The following is an 18,786-nucleotide window of genomic DNA, read 5'->3' as shown; positions in this document are numbered from 1 at the left end:
TGCTAGGGTATGCTACAAACGATGGATATAAGGCTATCCAATATACCTGCAACGAACATGCTCGTTGTTGACGTGGCCACGAACCACGACCGTGCACACTATCCCGCCAGTCCGTGGTGGCTTGTGGTCGTGGTGATTTGTGGTGGAGAGCACAGAGACGAACAACCAATCAGTTTCTTCTTCACTCTTAGCATCTGCTTCTCTCTCTTATCTCTTCGTTCTTCTCTTCCTGTCGTTGTACCCACTCCGAAGTAGGTTCGTGGCTTTTGGTGGATAATCAGGAATCTATCCACAACCGTTGTCGTGGAGAGTATTATTGATGGTCTAACAAAGGGTTTTCTATCAACGGTGGGTGCTACCATTTCTCCACCCAAAAAACCACCACCCAAAACCATCATTCTTAATTTCTTCAACCAAGCCATCTGTTCTTTGAAGATTTGTAGCACCACTACCTACCTTTTCCGATGTCGTTTATCAGAAAAAATGCCGCCGCCAAAAGACAAAAAAATGACGGTCATCGAGGACTAGGAGGGAGGACGGCGGATCCATATAAACCCTAACACTGTGACAATGTCACCACATGCTTTGTTTGTCGGGTTACCATCTTCATTGAGATACAATGATGCTGAGAGAGATAAATAGACGGAGAGGTGGTGTTGCTCTAGCTAGCAATAAATATGTGGTGGTTGGAACCCTCTCCGTCAGGAACGCCAAATTGTTATCAGTAATGGTGGTGGCGATAGTTTCTTTTTATGAAAATTTATAGAAGAGAGAGAGAGAGAGAGAGAGAGAGAGAGAGAGAGAGAGAGAGAGAGAAGTGCAGCGAGGTGTAGGGTAGTAATGCAGGTGGGGTGATTTTCTTTTTTTAGTTATTCTAATATAAATAAATAGAGAAAGTAAATTCAAAGGATAAAATGCATTTTAAAAAAGTTTAAAACAAATTATATATATATATATATATATATATATATATATATATATATATATATATATATATATACTAATTTAGGTGAACATGACATTCATGTGATTGGTTGAATTTTTTTTCTTTTTTTGTTTTCTTTTTATGCTTTTTGTTGTCCAATTTTTTTCTATAGATTACACATTCCCCTTAATGGACATCTTTGGTTATTGGTCTTCAACACGTGTTCTGCTTCCCACCGCTTGGCCGCCTCTCTCAGTGATTCCAGATGCTTCCCACTGCTCAGGGGTGGATCCAAGGGGATCCCGGTGTAGCCCGGGATACCCTTTAAATTTTTTTCGGCAGTGTAATTTTTGTTTACGTATCCCTAAAAAAAATCGATATAGTGTATATATACGCATCCCTCCACATATAAACACAAACAAATAGTAGGTCTGCTGGTTAAGGTGTTGGTTTATTGAAGTAAAGGTCTCAAGATCAATTCTCGATTCTTACATATTTTTTGTTTACTTTTGTTTTATTTTTCCAGCTATTATATCCTACATGTAAACTCAACCATTTTTTTCTATTATATAAACCTGTTATCCTCATGCTTTATTTGATATTTACTTTGAGTCACATATCGATTTAAGTATCAAAATATACTTTAACTTCATGTTTATATAACAAGACTTGAGGTTAGCTAAGGATTCGATTAAGATTTGGGTTTAAAACCGAAACCGAACCAGGGAAACCCAAACACTGCGGAAAATAGATTACCCTAAAAAAAAAAATTGGGATACCCTGTCTCCGCCACTGCTTACTTCCAACCGCCTCCTCTAAACGAGGTTTATTACCCCTTTGTTGTTGCGTGTCCACGGGGATAAAAAAAAGAGGGTGCCCGTCGATCCGCCCCCAAACATGCCAGCGACGTAGTTGGACAATTGATATCGGCAATTCGGAGAAGAAAACGGCGACCCTGCCACCGGAGCCAAAGGACCACAAAACCCTCTTCACCGGGAGATGTTTCCCATCTTCACTGTCGCCAGCCTCCACCTGATTGCTTTATCACTGCAAACAACAAATGCCTCCGCCGTAAACCTTTTCCATATAATATATTTAATAGTAAGTTACAGGTCAGAAAACGCTGATACCATCCCCAAAACTAAACCCCGTTCCTATCCCCCAAACTCAAAGGTTCATACAAAGACCATTCAGTGCTTAAACACCGAGCCGAAGAGTGGATATGGCGGCACTCCCTTCAATTTCAGAGAAACAGCATCACCGCCTTCTTCTTCTCCTCCTCATTATCGTCTTATTCGAATTCCATCAACAATACCGAAATTAACTTCCGTTCAAAATGGTTCTCGCCTTCTTCTTCGTCTTCTTCCAAAAGATCAGGAGTTGTTTTATACTGCACTTGTAGTAGCAATTCAGATCAGATTCATTCGAACAAGGTAATTTCTTTTGCTTTTTTTGCTTAATCTAGATCAACAGCGTTATAATTAGGGTTCCATACTCATGAACCTCAATCCGAAGGAGACCTAATTCCGGAACTGTTAACGGGAATTCAAACTCTTCATTCCAAGACGGAATCCAGTTGTTCTCAATCGCCTTTGTTCTCTTCATTTCTTAACTTCAAATTATTACTACAGACCAAATACTAACAATCTACTGCTTTTTATGTAGCGTTAATCTCATTAAAAAGTTATCAAATTTCAGGTTTGTTTTACCTATATGCCTTGAACTTATGTATAAATATATATAATGTTAAGAGAAATTAAACTTTGTTTTTATAATATTATGAAACTAAATAATATTTAAAAGACACCTTATAGTATATTTTATAGAATTTTTTTTTCCAGATAGAGAGAATAAATAAAACTATTTTATGATTATTCTGTCGATACAGAGAAGATACAGTAACAGTAAGAATATAATAAGCAGAAATAATGATAATAACAACAAATATAAAACTTATAAACTACCATGATATTAGCACTATTAGGTTCATGTTTTTCTATAGGTGAATTTTGGGTTAAATTTCAGTGTGCAATCAAGGTTTAAATGCTAGACAAATAAAATTATAGTTGTTATTATGCCTTTAAAGGATTCATTTTAAAACAATACGTAATGGTATATTTTTCCTAAACCATTTACTTCAGTCTTTTTAAAGAAGTTTTATGCATAGAGATTTAGGGTTAGGAAATAAAGTTGGATGTTAATAATCGGATCAATTAACAGTGATAAAGTTGGATATTAATGTTATATGTAACCTTTGTAATTCAATAAAATCTTTCTGTTATTTCCAATTCTTTGGCATGCAACCCCATAACGCGGGTTTCTTCCATAGTTTAAACTAACTTGAAACATAATGAAAAAACATTCCAAACATTTTGGACAAAAATAGCAACTTTCCATATACCATGGGACCTTTTATGCAATTTTGTCCATTATTAAATAGTTGAATCATAAGCATACTCTAAACAGAGTAACAACTAGATTATGTTATTTCTTCGAATTCATAATCTGAGTCGATATAACATGGTGGATATAAAAAAAACAAATAAAAATAATATGGACTTAGAAATTGATAATGGCAAGAAAACTAACAATCTGATGAGGATATTATGTGACATTCATATTTGGATGCATTAAAACAAATGAATTTCAAGATAGAAGAAGATTCACATTGCGAATTAAAAATAAGTATTTCTTTTTATGAAGCACATTTACCTTGTGAATGTATTAATATAACGGTAAACATATTCACAAGTATGTAATTTTATATATGAAAAAACAATGTGAATATAGTAAATTTAAATATCAATATAATTGAAAAAATAAATACACTGCTGGAACAAAATACATTTGCGTCTTACATTGATTCACTTTGGCAATAGCAAAAGTATCATAATCAAGTTGGAATGTAATTTGCCACTGTAGTGAGCAAATTTTGATATAGCCTTCAGTGGCTGTGGCAAGATTTTATTTTAGGATATGTCAAATAATTTATAAAATATGAATGGTAGTAAAATACATCAAATGGTAACAAAATATAATAATATATGCAGCAAAATCTATTCTTTTCCTATAAAATTTGAAATTTTTAATGGGCAGACTATATAGCAATTCACGTCCCTAGTATTTTGTAGTTAACAAAAAATTTTATATATATATATATATATATATATATATATATATATATATATATATATATATATATATATATATATATATATATATATATATAGGGCTAGATTATAATGTGGATGGACAACTATTGTGCGGACGTTTGGATAATGCTGTTTTATGAGTATTACTAAGAGAATATGTTGTTTAGTAATGTGAATACGTTCAATCTCATAAAAATATTGTTATTTTAATGGATTCTCACTAATTCTAATTCATTTTTGTTCTCATGCATCGTTTTTCATTTATTTTTATTCTTACAGAATACGACTCAATAAAAATCATGATAATATTTTGGCAGAATGAGAATAATTAAAAAAAAAAGTCTATAATAACCTTATAGACGATTTAATTAATGAAAATGCGTAACAATTACAATAATTATATAAGATCGAACGTATTCATATTATCAAATAACATATTTTCTTTGTCATTCTCACATAATAGCATTGTGCAGATGTCCGCACAATAGATGTCAATCCACATTTGAACCTATATATATATATATATATATATATATATACACACACACACACACATACTAGGTTATAGCCCGTGGAAACCACGATTACTGAAAAAAAAATTTAGGAAAAACTCATAATTATCAAGCATCTATTTTTAATAAATTATTAATTAAGAAATTTACTTTTTTTTATTTATGTAAAATTATAATCGTTAATTCAAATAAATATATGAAATTATTTATTAAAATATATGAGACAATTTTTATTAATATAGAATTATAATCGTTGACTCATTGTTGTTTAGCAACGGTATAATCCAAGTTGGTTTTCTAAATATATAAAAAGAAATAATTTTAATTAAAAATAATAAAGAATCTGTAAATTTAAACACAATCCATATTTATATTTAGGGTATGTTTGAGTTAGCTTTTTTATGTCAAAAATGATTTTTAAGAAACATGCTTATTAGCTTATGACTTTTATAAAAAGCTGGTTTTAAAAAGTGTTTGGATGCGAAAAACTGCTTTTTCAGGAATAAAATGGTTAAAAAACTAAAAAATTAGAATTTTTTAGCTTTTTGAAAACTTTAGTTTTTCACATCCAAAAAGCTGTTTTAAAAAGTGCTTTTTAAATAGACAAACACTTTTTTAACTTATTAGCTTTTTAAAAAGCTAATAAGCTAAAAAAGTGTTTGTCTTTTTATTTTTTAAAAAGCTAATAAGCTTTTTTTAAAAGCTATCCCAAACACCCACTTAATGATTAATTTAGATATTCATAAATAATTAGTGGGAGAGGGAAATAATAACAATTCAATTTTAGACAGTTCAATAAATATTTTACATATCAAATTTATGTTTCAAAATGTTTTTTAAGTTACGAAATTTCATTCGAATTTGTGTGGGAAATATGATCCGTTTGAAAGTATGTAAATATTTTTATAATCAATCATGTAAAAGATATAAAAAAAAACCTAAATGGTTTTTTAAAATTAGGTTAAAATACTAAACTAAAATAAATTAATAATGTTAATTATTCAAATATATATAATAATATGAACGGTAACTTACACTATTTGTCTTCTGGTTTTAAGTAACTATTAAAAAATTTATAAGTCGAATCATCCCTATACTTATAAGTCCTTATACTTTTTTATAAGTCGAAACGTCTTTACACACACACACACACACACACACATATATATATATATATATATATATATATATATATATATATATATATATATATATATATATATATATATAAAAGGAAAAGTGAATATACCCTTAAATGTATATAAGCTTAGGTACTCAAACTCACCATACTACGTCGTTTTGTATCATATAATACATTCTAATTGTCAAATGTTCATATAATTTAACTTCTAACTTGATTTACTTCCAATATTTTACAATTTACACATTTATCTTCCTCTTGCATAATTTCATTTTCAACAAAAATATATATAGCCTAGTAGGTGTTCGGTAAAAATATGTGATCTAAGGGAATGATAATAGTGAAATTTCGAATATCTTGAAAGCAAATCAAGGTAGGTTTGAAGTTTAACAATATTATAATGAATATATCAAACAAAACGACGTATTGTGGTGTGTTTGGGTACGTAAGCTTATATACCCTTAAGGGTATATTCACTTTTCCCTATTAATGTTCTTAAACTTCAACCCCATAGCTTGATTACTTCCAAAATCTTTGGACTTTCACCAATATCTTTCTTTTACATCACGTCTTTCTATCGAATACCACCTGATGGGCTTCATATCCTACCGCTACAAATGAAAGGATGTAGGAGAAATATAATGATGAATTTCCAATTTTTTTTGAAGTAAATCAAGTTTAGGGATGAAGTTTAAGAACCTTGGATGACTGCAATGAAAATTTAATTCAAAATGACGTAGTTTGATGAGGTTAGGTACCTAAGCTTATATAAGGTTGTTAGGTATATTCACTTTACCCTATATATATATATATATATATATATATATATATATATATATATATATATATATATATATATATATATATATATATATATATATATATATATATATATATATATATATATGAGATTTTGATCCCTAATCAATATAAAAGACTAATTTACCATTAAAATTTAGTCATTTATCATTTTATTAATTTATCAAATCTACCATAATAAATAAGAATGATTTTGCCACATGTCCTTATCTCATTCAATTTGCCACATGTCATTTTGTCATAATTTAGAGATATATTTATTTTCCACTTGTCATTTATTTCATTTTCCATAATATATTATTAATTAGTTTCCATAAATTAAACCTACCATAATGATATTAATTTTAAATTTTAAATTTTAAATTTAAATTTCAATTTCAAATAAATTTACAATTTAAACCTTTGTGTTTAACATTTTTAATAATTAACCTGTTTAGTATACAAGTCTGATAACTAAACAATAATTTTAATTTATTTATTTTTTGCATGTTTTTTTTTCTCATAATTTTTTTTATTTTAAATTTCAAATTCAAATAAACTTCTCTTTTAATCGTTTCTATTTAACATTTTGTTTTAATCAACCCGTATAATATACGGGTTCACAACTTGTATATATATAAAAATAACAAACATTTAAAGTCTAAATATAATGGTGATAAACTGATAATATATTGATAATATATGTGTACACATGATAAAAACCCAATATCTAAGTAAATATATCATATATTTATTGATTTATCAAATCCCCCATCTTGGTATTGAGTATTGACAGAAGAAATTCGAAGCATCCTTACATTTCGGCGGTGAAAACCTGTCGTCGGTCTACTTTCCAGCAACAAGGACCAACCTTCCTTCATCTACATTTTTTTTTGACAAAACTACAAAATTGGTCCTTGTGGTTTACAAAAATCTTTGGATAGGGTCCAAAAAGTTTCCGACTTGCATGGAAGGTCCAAAATCGAATACTTTCCGTGGTTTTAGTCCTAAAATAAAGAAATTTCTGTATTTTTGGTCCTAGGGAAACCTAAAAGGACGATTTTACCCTTCTAATTTCCTTTTTGTATTTTTTGTATTTTTATTTTAATCTTTTATTAATTAAAAATAGAAAAGAAAAGAATGGACCCATTTCACACACACACACACACACACACACTCTCTCTCTCTCTCTCTCTCTCTTCGATGACCAAGAAGATCACGACTCAGACTATTCCTCTCCTTTCGTATACTCCTCCCTAAACCCAATGACACCACCATGTTCCTTTAAACCTGTGGTCATCGGCACCATCGTCGGTCACCGTCGCAACCCTATTTGGTTCGCAATTTGTCCCGATTAGCCCTTGAATGCCATAACTCACCAGAATCGATTCAATCCACGATTGTGGATGTTGGCGTTATCCCATCTTTCCGATTTGAATCTGGAGGCGATTCTGAACCCAGAAAAACCTATCTATCTCATGTTCAAATCAATACAATCTATGAATGCATTATGGATGGACCAGATTCTGAATCTTTTCATCTGATTAATCCAGATGGGTTTCTTGGTTAAAAAGAAGATAGGAGAGACATGGAAGTCTTACCCTTCAATCACAGGTTCAAGGTCCAACTGAACCAGATGAATCGATTTGAATCGATTCAACACGGGTCTTGTAAATTCTAGGGTTAACCGCCATGGATATTGCAAATCTAGGGCTTGTAAAGTTAAGATTCACACCTGCAAATTGATTGTAGAGATTTTGTGTATGTATATATCTATGCATGTGTGTTAATTAGTGTATAAGAGTTTTGAATCAGGAAGATGTCGATAGAGAAATGGAAGATGATGCAGGTTAAAGTATGATTTTGCATGTGAAAGGGAGAAAGGAAGATTGCAGGGGCGATCTTGAAGTTTCAGTGCTCATCGAAGTTCAGGTGTTCATAGGAGATCTTGGTTTCTAAAGAGATGTACATGCATAAAAAAATTTGTTTAGAATTTTTTCTTAAGTTGCAGGTTTTGTATGAGAGAGTAAAAGAGAGGGACAACGAGAAAGTCAAATGGAAGAACGATGGGGTTATGTGTTGCTCTTTTGTTTTTTTTTTTAATTTGAAGAAGAAGAAGAAGAAGAAGAAGAAGAGAGAGAGAGAGAGAGAGAGAGAGAGAGAGAGAGAGAGAGAAGGGGTACCGTGGGTGTAGTCATGGAGAGGGGTGCGGTGATATTTTGTTATTTTTTATTTTTATATAATTTTTTAAATACTAAACTCAATAAAAAAAATAGAAAAAAGAAATAATAGGGGTAAAATGGACATTTCAATATTTTCAGGACCAAAACCAAAGAAAAACCTTGATTTTGGACTATCCATGCAAGTTGGAAACTTTTTGGACCCTATCCAAAGTTTTTTGAATACCACAGGGACCAATTTTACAGTTTTGTCTTTTTTTTTTATAGAAAACTGCATCTCCACCTTCCGATTAAATATCAAAAGCAGAGGCCTCCATCGATCACATATCAAGTACATTCAGTTAGGTCCCTTTTCCACATCTCCCTCGAGTACACATCAAATTTCAAACTTTATAGTGGAAGAAATATGGGTTTCATCTTTGTCGATCACACGAATTATAAATGATGCAATCGGCCATTCCATATATCGACCGAAGAAAGAGACGTAAGCCAGAAATTAAAGGTAAGATTCAACCTAAAATTGGGTCTCTTCTTCCCGTGTCAACTTTATCTCAAGCATAGTAAGTTTGTTTTGTGATTTGTTTAGATGTCTTCAACGACTGATGCAATTATTACATATATAATCTTCAACATTAAAAAAAAATTATGATTTCAAGTTTGATCTAATTATGTCAAACTATCAGTAATGTAAAATCAATATCCATATAATTCATCACAAATTTTACTGTTTTTATTTACATAATATGCCAACTTGTTATAATGTTAAAGTATATGTTATACACACAGGCTCCAAATACAAGACTCTATTTTCTTCTTAATTTGGACTTTTGAAGCATTGTTATTTTGAACAACAGAAGTAACAATGGAACTAAAATGACATTTCAGTTTAAAATCAATTAATCAAATGAACAGAAGGGTCTTCAAGAAACATACACCAATCCACATTATCCCACATAAAAGCCCTTAACTGAAAGTACCATTTTTAACAACCTATTTTAATTTTTGGGGGAAGTTGGTGTAGTGAGAAGAACATAAGGGTAATTTTGTAAAATGGATATTAACTAAAGGATTTTTGGTGAAGATAAAATGAAAGGTCTTTGATGAAGGAAAAGAAGGTTAATTCTATAAATTTGGTACAAACATCGAAGCATACTTAAAGGGGTAATGTGGTAATTTCAGTTAAATGTGAAGTAGGATGCTATAAATCAATTTTTTTTGTCATTATGATGTTGTTGGGAAGTCTCAATCCTTTGTTAGGCTTATAGTTCGATGTGGTAAGGATGTCTTTAACCAACACTCAGTTCATACTTACACTCACAGAAGATGGTGGCATGAAGATTTTTTATTTACTTTTATAGATTTGAGCTCTAATAATTTGAAACTTCCTTTTTTTTTTTCATACCACAGAACTAACAACAATCACTAAATGAGGATATAACATCACATACACGGAGATTCACTGACAGAAAATAACAGCAGTGACAGGGGTAAATCAGGTAATCACATTTGAAAATTCATTATTCAATTTTCCAAAAAAACAGTATGACAGTAACATAATCTTGATTGATATTTCTAAACTTTCATCCTTATAAATTGAAGTTTACAGAACATGTAGTTTGTAGGGATATGATTATCTTGAGACCTCAATTATGATTTTCCAACTTATAGTGGGTGGTTATAATCTAGTGGCCAACTTCTTTTCAAAATATCGAATTATAATCTACTGTTTAGAGTAAAAAACGTTAACAGGTAAAAAAATGGGGAAAAACTGATAAAACTTGGTTGCTATTCCTCGAAATGGTTAACATTTTAATAAGAAAAAATTCAAGAGTGAAAACTGTGTTGAAATCGATTAAGATTGTGAATGAAAAAAGAACATCTAAAAGGTAAAGAACAATGTACTCTTGCTAATCTTATGATGAATTTTTGCCTTCTGAAATCGTATTGAAACAGGAACGTAAACAGTATGTGACAACCGGCAATATTCTGGTCAAGTCAAAGTCAAGTGAAGGTCAACAAGTCAATCTGGTCAACTCAACTAGTGCTTATATGTTAAGGATTTCTTTATGTTACTAATGTACAACTACAAATCCTAATGCAAAGTAACACTTGGAAGTTCCAAAATATTCAAAATTTAAAACGCTAATCTGATTTAGGGAAGTAACAGCTCTATAAAATACTAATAAGTATCCTTCGGGGGTGTATAGCACTCAAAATGGGATGTAACTAAGTCTAAAGTCCTTGCTCTGCGAAAAAAAAACATTAATAAAGGCTCTCGATAAAGTCTCTCTCAATCTCTCCCATTGTATCTCTCTCTCCCCCGAATCTCTCCAAGTATGTGAAATCTCTCCCAAATCTCTCCAAGTATGTGAAATCTCTCCCAAATCTCTCCAAGTAAGTCGAATCTCTCTCAAATCTTCCTAGGTAGTCTTTCCTTAGTCAAATTACAACTCGAACCGAAAGGAGTAAAGCTTGAAAGAACCAACCTAGGGGAAACTCTTTAATCAGCTTCGCTTCGGACCCCCCCCCCCCCCCCCCCCCCCCCCCCCCCCCCCGGGAATTCTAAGAATGACTCTGGAAGTGAGGAACTCCAGAAAGGCCTGGTACCGGACTATCTCGCATCTCGGACTGCATGACTTCGTACAATCTCGCATGCCCCGGAAAAGGAGTGGCTCCGAAAGATCTCACTTAAGGTCGCTCCGGATTTTCCCTACCGGCTTCGCGCCTCAGGTCCAGACTTTTGGATTTCGCCTGTTGACTCTGGAACTGAAGAGAGCACTCAGGAATTTCGAGATTTGTCTCCGGAGCTCCACTGTATGGCTTTGAAAATTCACCCTTGCTCTGGAAGTTAGAATGGGACTCCGGAATTCGCTTCTTGACTCTAAATTTTTGTCACTTTCGGACCTTTTTATCATTTTAAGACATTTTGACGTCGGGAATCACACCAAACTCATATTTTTCATATCTTAGACCCCTTAAACCACTATTTTATACAAAAATTAATTATTTTAAACATATTTATATAAAATAATACCCAAGATTTTTAAGGAGATTCTAAGGAAATAAGGGGGTTTAACTTTATGATGTGATAAAAATCTCTCATTTCCCATGCAAATCTCAGTAAAACACACAGTACCCCATAGAAAATAAGCTTTACCCACCAGTCCTCCATGCAAATGTCAAGTCACCCCCTTATCCTCCCATTTAGATACGTGAACCCTTCCTCCCCAAGTTCCACTTCCCATTTTCACTTCCAGAAAGCTCCTAAGGGTGCTCTCCACTTACTCAAGCTTCAAGTCTCATCTTCTTCAAAGAAAATTTCCAGATTCCTTGTTGTAAGTATTTTATCTTCTTTGAATAATAATTCTTCACATTATTCATAAGATTTCATCATATTTACACATAAATATTTTCCTAGAATATTCTAAGAGTTCATAGGATCTTCCAAGTTTCAGAGCTTGAAACTTCTTCACATCCCTTCAAATCACCCAACAAGCTAACCAATGTGAGCTTCATATCCCACCCTTTTCAAAGATTTTATTGTTTTTAGGGGGAGAGTACAAGTCAACACTTGTTCTAGATTTCTTGAATAATTGCATGTGAACGTATGTTTGGTATGTGTGTTGAAATGTTATTATTTTAGTTTAACTTCCCATGAATGTTAAACTTCAAATCTCTGGAAGTATAAAATAATATTTTAGTCACCTCATAAAGAATACTAGTTTACAAAAGAGCCTCCCAAGTTTTTGGGTATGTCCAGCATGCTCCCTTTATCCATGTCTTCATATCTAGAAATAAAAAGGTGTTGAAATAGACCTTGAAATGTTAACATTATTTCTAGAACTTTCGAAAAGTGGAGATTTGTGTCCTATTAAGGACTATTTGCAAACTATCAGGAATTATATATAAATATTTGATATAAATGATTTCACCAAGAAAATATACAAATAAGCTTGTATAACAGAAAAATATGGATGTCGTAAAACTACTGTTATATACTCACACAAGTCAAAGTTGTATACAAATCATAACTGGGCATTTTTTTGACAAATTGAGTCATACTTAGCATTTTATAAAGAAAAAGGGCTGTTTGTCGGCATAGATAATATTTGGGTCATTTTGATAAATATTCAAAGTGGATTGATTCCAACAAATGAAACGAACGAAACAAAATATCTAGTTACGACTACAACTATTATTTTTTATTTAGTAAATAATGGTTTTCACGATATGCTCAAAGATCGGTTAGTATTCTAGTCAGACAAATCTTCACAGTACATATATTAATACAATATAGTACGCTTTAAGTCCTGTAAGAGTTATAACCAGAGTCTCCTGGTGGGAGAGCGGGAGTTTGTATATAGATCTATATGGGATTGACACGCCGCACCTTCGCTGTTCGCTACAGCTAGACCGTCCAATCTAGGGTGACAAATGATTTAAACAAAACCGACGCCTGAAGAACATCATAACAGGCACTCCATCACATCAGTATGGTTATAACGACTCACTAAAATATATCAGAAATGTGCTATACGGAACTCACTTTCGTCTTACAATCAACTATGTTTTGATTACCTCAACGAAACCTTTTCCACACGAGTGTTATACGTTTGTTAAAACTACTATAGTTTTATTTACATCAGAAAATATAGGATTTTCTAGAGGAAAACGATTTCATACGATTTCGAAACGATGAACTAAGGGACACATGCAACTGTACTCGATTTGAAACAAGAGTTACAACTATTTTGATAAAAAAATTGGATTTTCTGGATTTCTAAACTATCATCAAATTTTTATACGCAAATTTTTATGAACTCACCAACATATTTTATGTTCACGCTTTTCAAATGACTTGTATTCTCAAAAAATCAATAAGCAGGTTATGGATCGCGGTCTCAGGAATAGTTGGATGTATTTTGGAATTTGCTTACTCATGTCTCTTTTGTGTAAATTTGAGAACATAAACATGATGTAAAATAATTTAAGATTGCTATATTGATGTATGATGTTTGGAATTGCTATGTTTCAATTATATACAATTGCTATGATACAACACAATGACGTCACCCGCCTCCGAACGTTTCCGCGATTCTGGTCCGGGGGTGTGACACTATAGATAGATATAGATAGAGTTAACAAATATTATCTTCCAGATTTTTTGCAGATATGTATGGTATAATTGGAATTTGAATTTTAAATTTCATGATTTATTGATTTACAGTATTTTGTTTCCTGATTTTTTCGAATGCAAGGGAAAAATGGGAACTTCACTTACAAGTTTTGAGCGGGAACGATGAAGGGGAAGGTGTTATTGGAATGACATGTGGCGAGTTTAGTATTGTTATATTAGAAAAGTGTGTGTGTGTGTGTATATATATATATATATATATATATATATATATATATATATATATATATATATATATATATATATATATATATAACCTCGATTAATGTGGGTGAGCCAATGCCACTCTTGTACTAATTGTAAGGGTTGTTTTGTTATAATTAGTCGAAGCATACTTTGTACTCTTCGTATGAATTGTAATGTATTTTACTAGGGATATTTTGTTCGAAGCTTAATTGTTAATGCCTTAGTATATTTTTTGTATGCTTTGTGTATCCTATAAATAGGATCATTTACTAGAGTTAGATAACGTGAATATCATTGTCTATTTTTCTCTGTAAACACTTAAAGCGTAATCGAGCTGAAGCGAAATCTTATTTACATCTTGTGTTCAATTACTCATTCATTCTTCAATATCAACTCTAATTAATTTCATACTTGATTCATTGATTCATCAATTGGTATCAAAGCAAGAATCATCTCTGTTATCTGATTTTCAATTGTTCAAAAAGTTTTTGAATCAACTTTTTGGTTCAAAAGTTTCCGCACTTTTTGAAATTGAAAATTTCTTTTAGATCTAAGATTATGCTTTGATTCTCCATTTGGATTGTTGAATCGAGTGATTTACTGAAATTTCTGAATCGTTTCAGATAATCGTTTTTCAAATTCTCGTGGTTAATTCAAATATCACAAAAAACTTCATCTGTTCATCAATGGCGAATTTCAATATCAATTCAATGACTTCGTTTTCTCATCTGCTTGGATCATCAACCAAAATTCCTATGTTAATTCCTGAATACTATGATCAGTGGGCTGATCGTATGCAGGATTATCTTAACGGGATTGATGAAGAGTTATGGACTTGTATCAATGGATCAGTTCAGCCTCCAGTAAATGTTCAACCTTTAGGTTCGTCTGGAACTACTTCTGCTGTTGGAGATCAACAAACAAGACTGAAGAATGATGAAAAGACATGCATGAGAGAGTTGAGAGGTGCTTTGCCACCTGTTGTTTACAACTACATTCGTGGTTGTAAAACTGCTAAGGAGATTTGGAACACTCTCAGAGAAAAGTATCAAGGAAGTGTAAAGACAAAGATCAATTATGTAAAGCAGTGTTTGGTTGAATTGAAGGAGTTCATATAGAAGGAAACAGAAACAATTGAAGTCTATTATGATCGTTTGAATGAGTTGAGCTATAGTGCAATTGCTACGGAATGGAGTATAATCTTACTTTTGTTATGGGCCTGAGGAAGGAGTGGAGAAGTGTAAGCATGATGATCAAAAATCAGCAGAGCTTCGAGTGTTCGTCTTTGAATGATGTTTACAATCAGCTAAAGACACACAAAAGTGAAGTTTCTGAAATAGCTGAAGAATCGAAGCTGAGTCTTGGAGGACCACTGGCTTTAGTTATGAATGTGTCTGAGGTGGAGTCTACTGAAAAGGAGAATTTGGATGAAGAAGGTTTTCTATTGATTTCTGATGATGAAGCTGTAGCTTTTTACTCGAATAATCAAGTTAAAAAGTTTTTCAAAAAGCCTTTTAATCCTAAAGGGAAGAAAAGTGAGCTGAAAGGAAATTTTATGAAGTTTGGTGAATAAGAGCAGAAGAAGTTTGAAAAAATCTGAGAAGAAGGATGAAAAGTTGAAAGAGTTTAAAGGCGAAAAGAAATTGAAAGGGGATTCTAGCATAGACTGTCATTATTGCAATGGTTCGAATCATTTTGCAGTTGATTGTATGCATCGTAAGAAAGAAGAAAAGAAGAACAAAAACCAGGACGAAGCATATTATGTGGAAAAATTGGAGGAAGTTCGTGAGAAGGAGAAAGGTTTGTCTTTAGTGGCAAGAAGAGAAATTGAAGATGAAGAAAGTGGAAAGTATCAGATCTAGTCATCCGGTTCTGATGATAAGGAGATGAGGCATCCGACTCATGGTGCCATGTTTGAAAGTTTTGAGGAGGAAGAAGAGGAGGAGATATCTGGACGCTGCTTTGTTACGAAGACAAGTGACAAATAGTGAGTTATAAGTTATGTAAAGTGTAAGTTATGTTTAGAAAAGTTTGCCTGTTCCTCTAGAAAATACTATATTTCCTACTTTGATGAAAGATAAGTAACAATGACTCTACAATCCTTTATATGAGTACTAAATGGATACAAGTTATATAAAACTTAGAGTAAACAAGCAATCAATTGTGTGTATCTACCCTAAGCCCACAACCAAACAAGGAACAAGGAATGAGGCGGATGACACACATCTCATTGGTTGTTAGATCCTTGTTGTATATAACCCTGGTGTATTCCCTTGGTACTCACAGAGTTAGCTGTAATAGTTCCTTTATAATTTATGAAAAGATTCTTTAAGAAAACCCTTATTTCTTATAATAAAATAGTGACCGTAGTGGTTCCTTCTATAATTACTTAGTTTATACTAGTTATATATAATCTAATATCGAACAGATAGTTAACTGTGTGAATCTGCCCTAAGCCCGCAACCAAACAAGAAACAGGGAATGAGGCGGAAGGCACACATCCAAATACTTATTGGATATTAATTATATATAACCTTGAATGTATAAACTAAGGTATTGTAGAGTTAACTACTTAAGGTCCTTTAAAATGACGGCTTAATAAAATGAATTAAACCCTTTACTGGTAAGTTTCTAGTTTTGAATATCAAATGTTCTCTTTGAAAAGTATGTTTTGTACTAGAAAACTTTGCATTAAATTAGTGTCCTATGACCTGACCCATACATGGTACCCCTTATGATGTCATAATGTATACAAAACATCCTTCCCCCTTGCTAATTACCAAGAAATAACTAATATTGAATGGATAATAGGCTGGGTGAATCCGCTCTAAGCCCACAACCAAACAAGGAACAGGAAATGAAGCGGAAAGCACACATCCTATTACCTATCAGATATTAATAATATATATCTCTTTGATGTATACATCAATGAATCATAAGGTTAGCATTATGGTCCCTTTCTACTGAATGTACTAGACCCGACTGTTCTTGTTTGTCGCTTGTAAAAATATAAGTTTTCCCTAGTTTATAACTATCTTGACTCAAAAATAGTTTGCATTAACTTTCAAGTGGCACTGCCACTTTATGAAAGTAATGCGAAAATATAAGTACTCAGTTGTCTTATAAATGACAAACTGATCGTACTAATTACCTTAAAACATATTTGTTTTATTAAGGTCATAATGTGATAAGTGTGACAACCTGAAATTTCCATTTGTACGAACATCATCTATTCAATAGAAGCTAGTCCAGTTTCAGTGATTTTCATACTTTTCCGAACAAGTTTGTGTACATTAGGGTTTATGTTTAAGGAGATATCAGGAGAGTGGATGCTCCTGGTTTTGTGAAATTTGAGCATTTCAAGTTTCATAATGTTACAGTCCGATATCAGGAATAAAAATATTTTCTGCCAAAATATTCCAGGACTATAAATAGTTTTCTGAATTAAATTAATTCATTATTCACAATTCCAAATAGAGAAAAGCCATATTCTCTCTGACGGATCTTCGGGTTTTCATCCCAGATTGTGAGTCTACTTTACTAAATGTGTTTCAATACTTGTTAGATGCTTTATAACATCAATTACATGTTTAGATTACAAGATCCGGGAGTTTACCGCCCAAGAACGTTCTTGGGGAGTAAACTCCAAAATGGAACTTTAAGGCTTCCTAGTCCCATTCCCTTGATAGACAACTTATTAAGGACCTTGTGTATGATCTTTAGAGACTAGAAAGCATCCAAAATCATCAAGTAATAGGAGTTTACGGCCAAGGACTTTTCTTGGGCCGTAAACCCCTTTTCAAGGGCATTTAGTGCCCTAAACTACCCCTAAAGCTTAAGGACTTTAACCCTCAAATGCTTGTACCTATTTTAGACATCAAAACACTTCAAAATCATAAGTTTATAGGAGTTTACGGCCAAGAACATCTCTTGGGCCGTAAACCCCTTTTCCAAGGGTTAAAAGCACTCCAAACACCCCTAAGGCCTTAAGACAATTACCATTGAACACCTAGGACTTGAATGGGGAGTAAAAGACATCAAGAACATCCCTTAAAGGGAGTTTACGGCCAAGGAACACCTCTTGGACCGTAAACTCCAAATGAAGGCATAAAAGTGTGCCTCTTGTCCCCATTAGCCTTAGATAAAATCATGGAAGCCATCCTATATGTGCAAGTGCTTCAAAACAATTAAAATCCAAGACCCCATAGGAGTTTACGGCCGTAAACTCTAGGGGATATGGACTATAGGCCGTAAACTCCCCTATGGAGCATTCTAGGGCCTTAAACTACTTCATGTATTATTCCAACAAAGCTAGGAGTGTTCTAGGATCAAGATAACACTTTAAAACACCCAAAACCACCATGTGAGGAGTTCACGGCCATAAACCCATGAGTTTACGGCCGTAAACTCCAAAGGGTGGGGTTTGTTGGGTGGTGAACTCTTATGCAAGGCCATTTGATGTTTCAAACCCTTTTGCCTTGTCCCGTAGCAACTTAGATGCAACCATTAGGACCTTTAACACTTATGAAAAGTGTTTACATGTTCCTAAGTGTATTAACTTATTTATTAAGTTATTATTTGTCTAATTAGTTATATATATGCTTATTATATGATAACTAGGCTCGTGCGTGTAAATAAGTCTCCGTTTGCCACCTAGCACGGTATCCGACACTGCAATTCAAACAGCTCACCACAAGT

At 32.7% G+C, this 18,786-nt stretch overlaps 1 long non-coding RNA gene across 9 annotated transcripts; it reads left to right on the top strand.

Moving 5' to 3' along the window:
• Positions 1–1,712: 1,712 nt before the first annotated feature.
• Positions 1,713–10,868, top strand: LOC111875903 (uncharacterized). 9 transcript variants are annotated; one of them, XR_006185639.2, is made up of 5 exons: positions 1,717–2,358; positions 8,344–8,460; positions 8,540–9,210; positions 10,116–10,204; positions 10,662–10,868. It is a non-coding gene; the product is annotated as an uncharacterized LOC111875903 (long non-coding RNA). The 9 variants fall into 9 exon arrangements; XR_006185633.2 differs by having other exon boundaries at positions 1,713–2,358; positions 7,325–9,210; XR_006185634.2 differs by having other exon boundaries at positions 1,716–2,358; positions 8,082–9,210.
• The last annotated feature ends 7,918 nt before the right edge of the window (positions 10,869–18,786 follow it).

This window comes from Lactuca sativa, chromosome 8, assembly GCF_002870075.4.
Source record: "Lactuca sativa cultivar Salinas chromosome 8, Lsat_Salinas_v11, whole genome shotgun sequence".
NCBI lineage: Eukaryota > Viridiplantae > Streptophyta > Magnoliopsida > Asterales > Asteraceae > Lactuca > Lactuca sativa.
The sequence above is the reverse complement of the archived record's forward strand: the minus strand, read 5'-3'. Positions and strand labels throughout refer to the sequence as shown.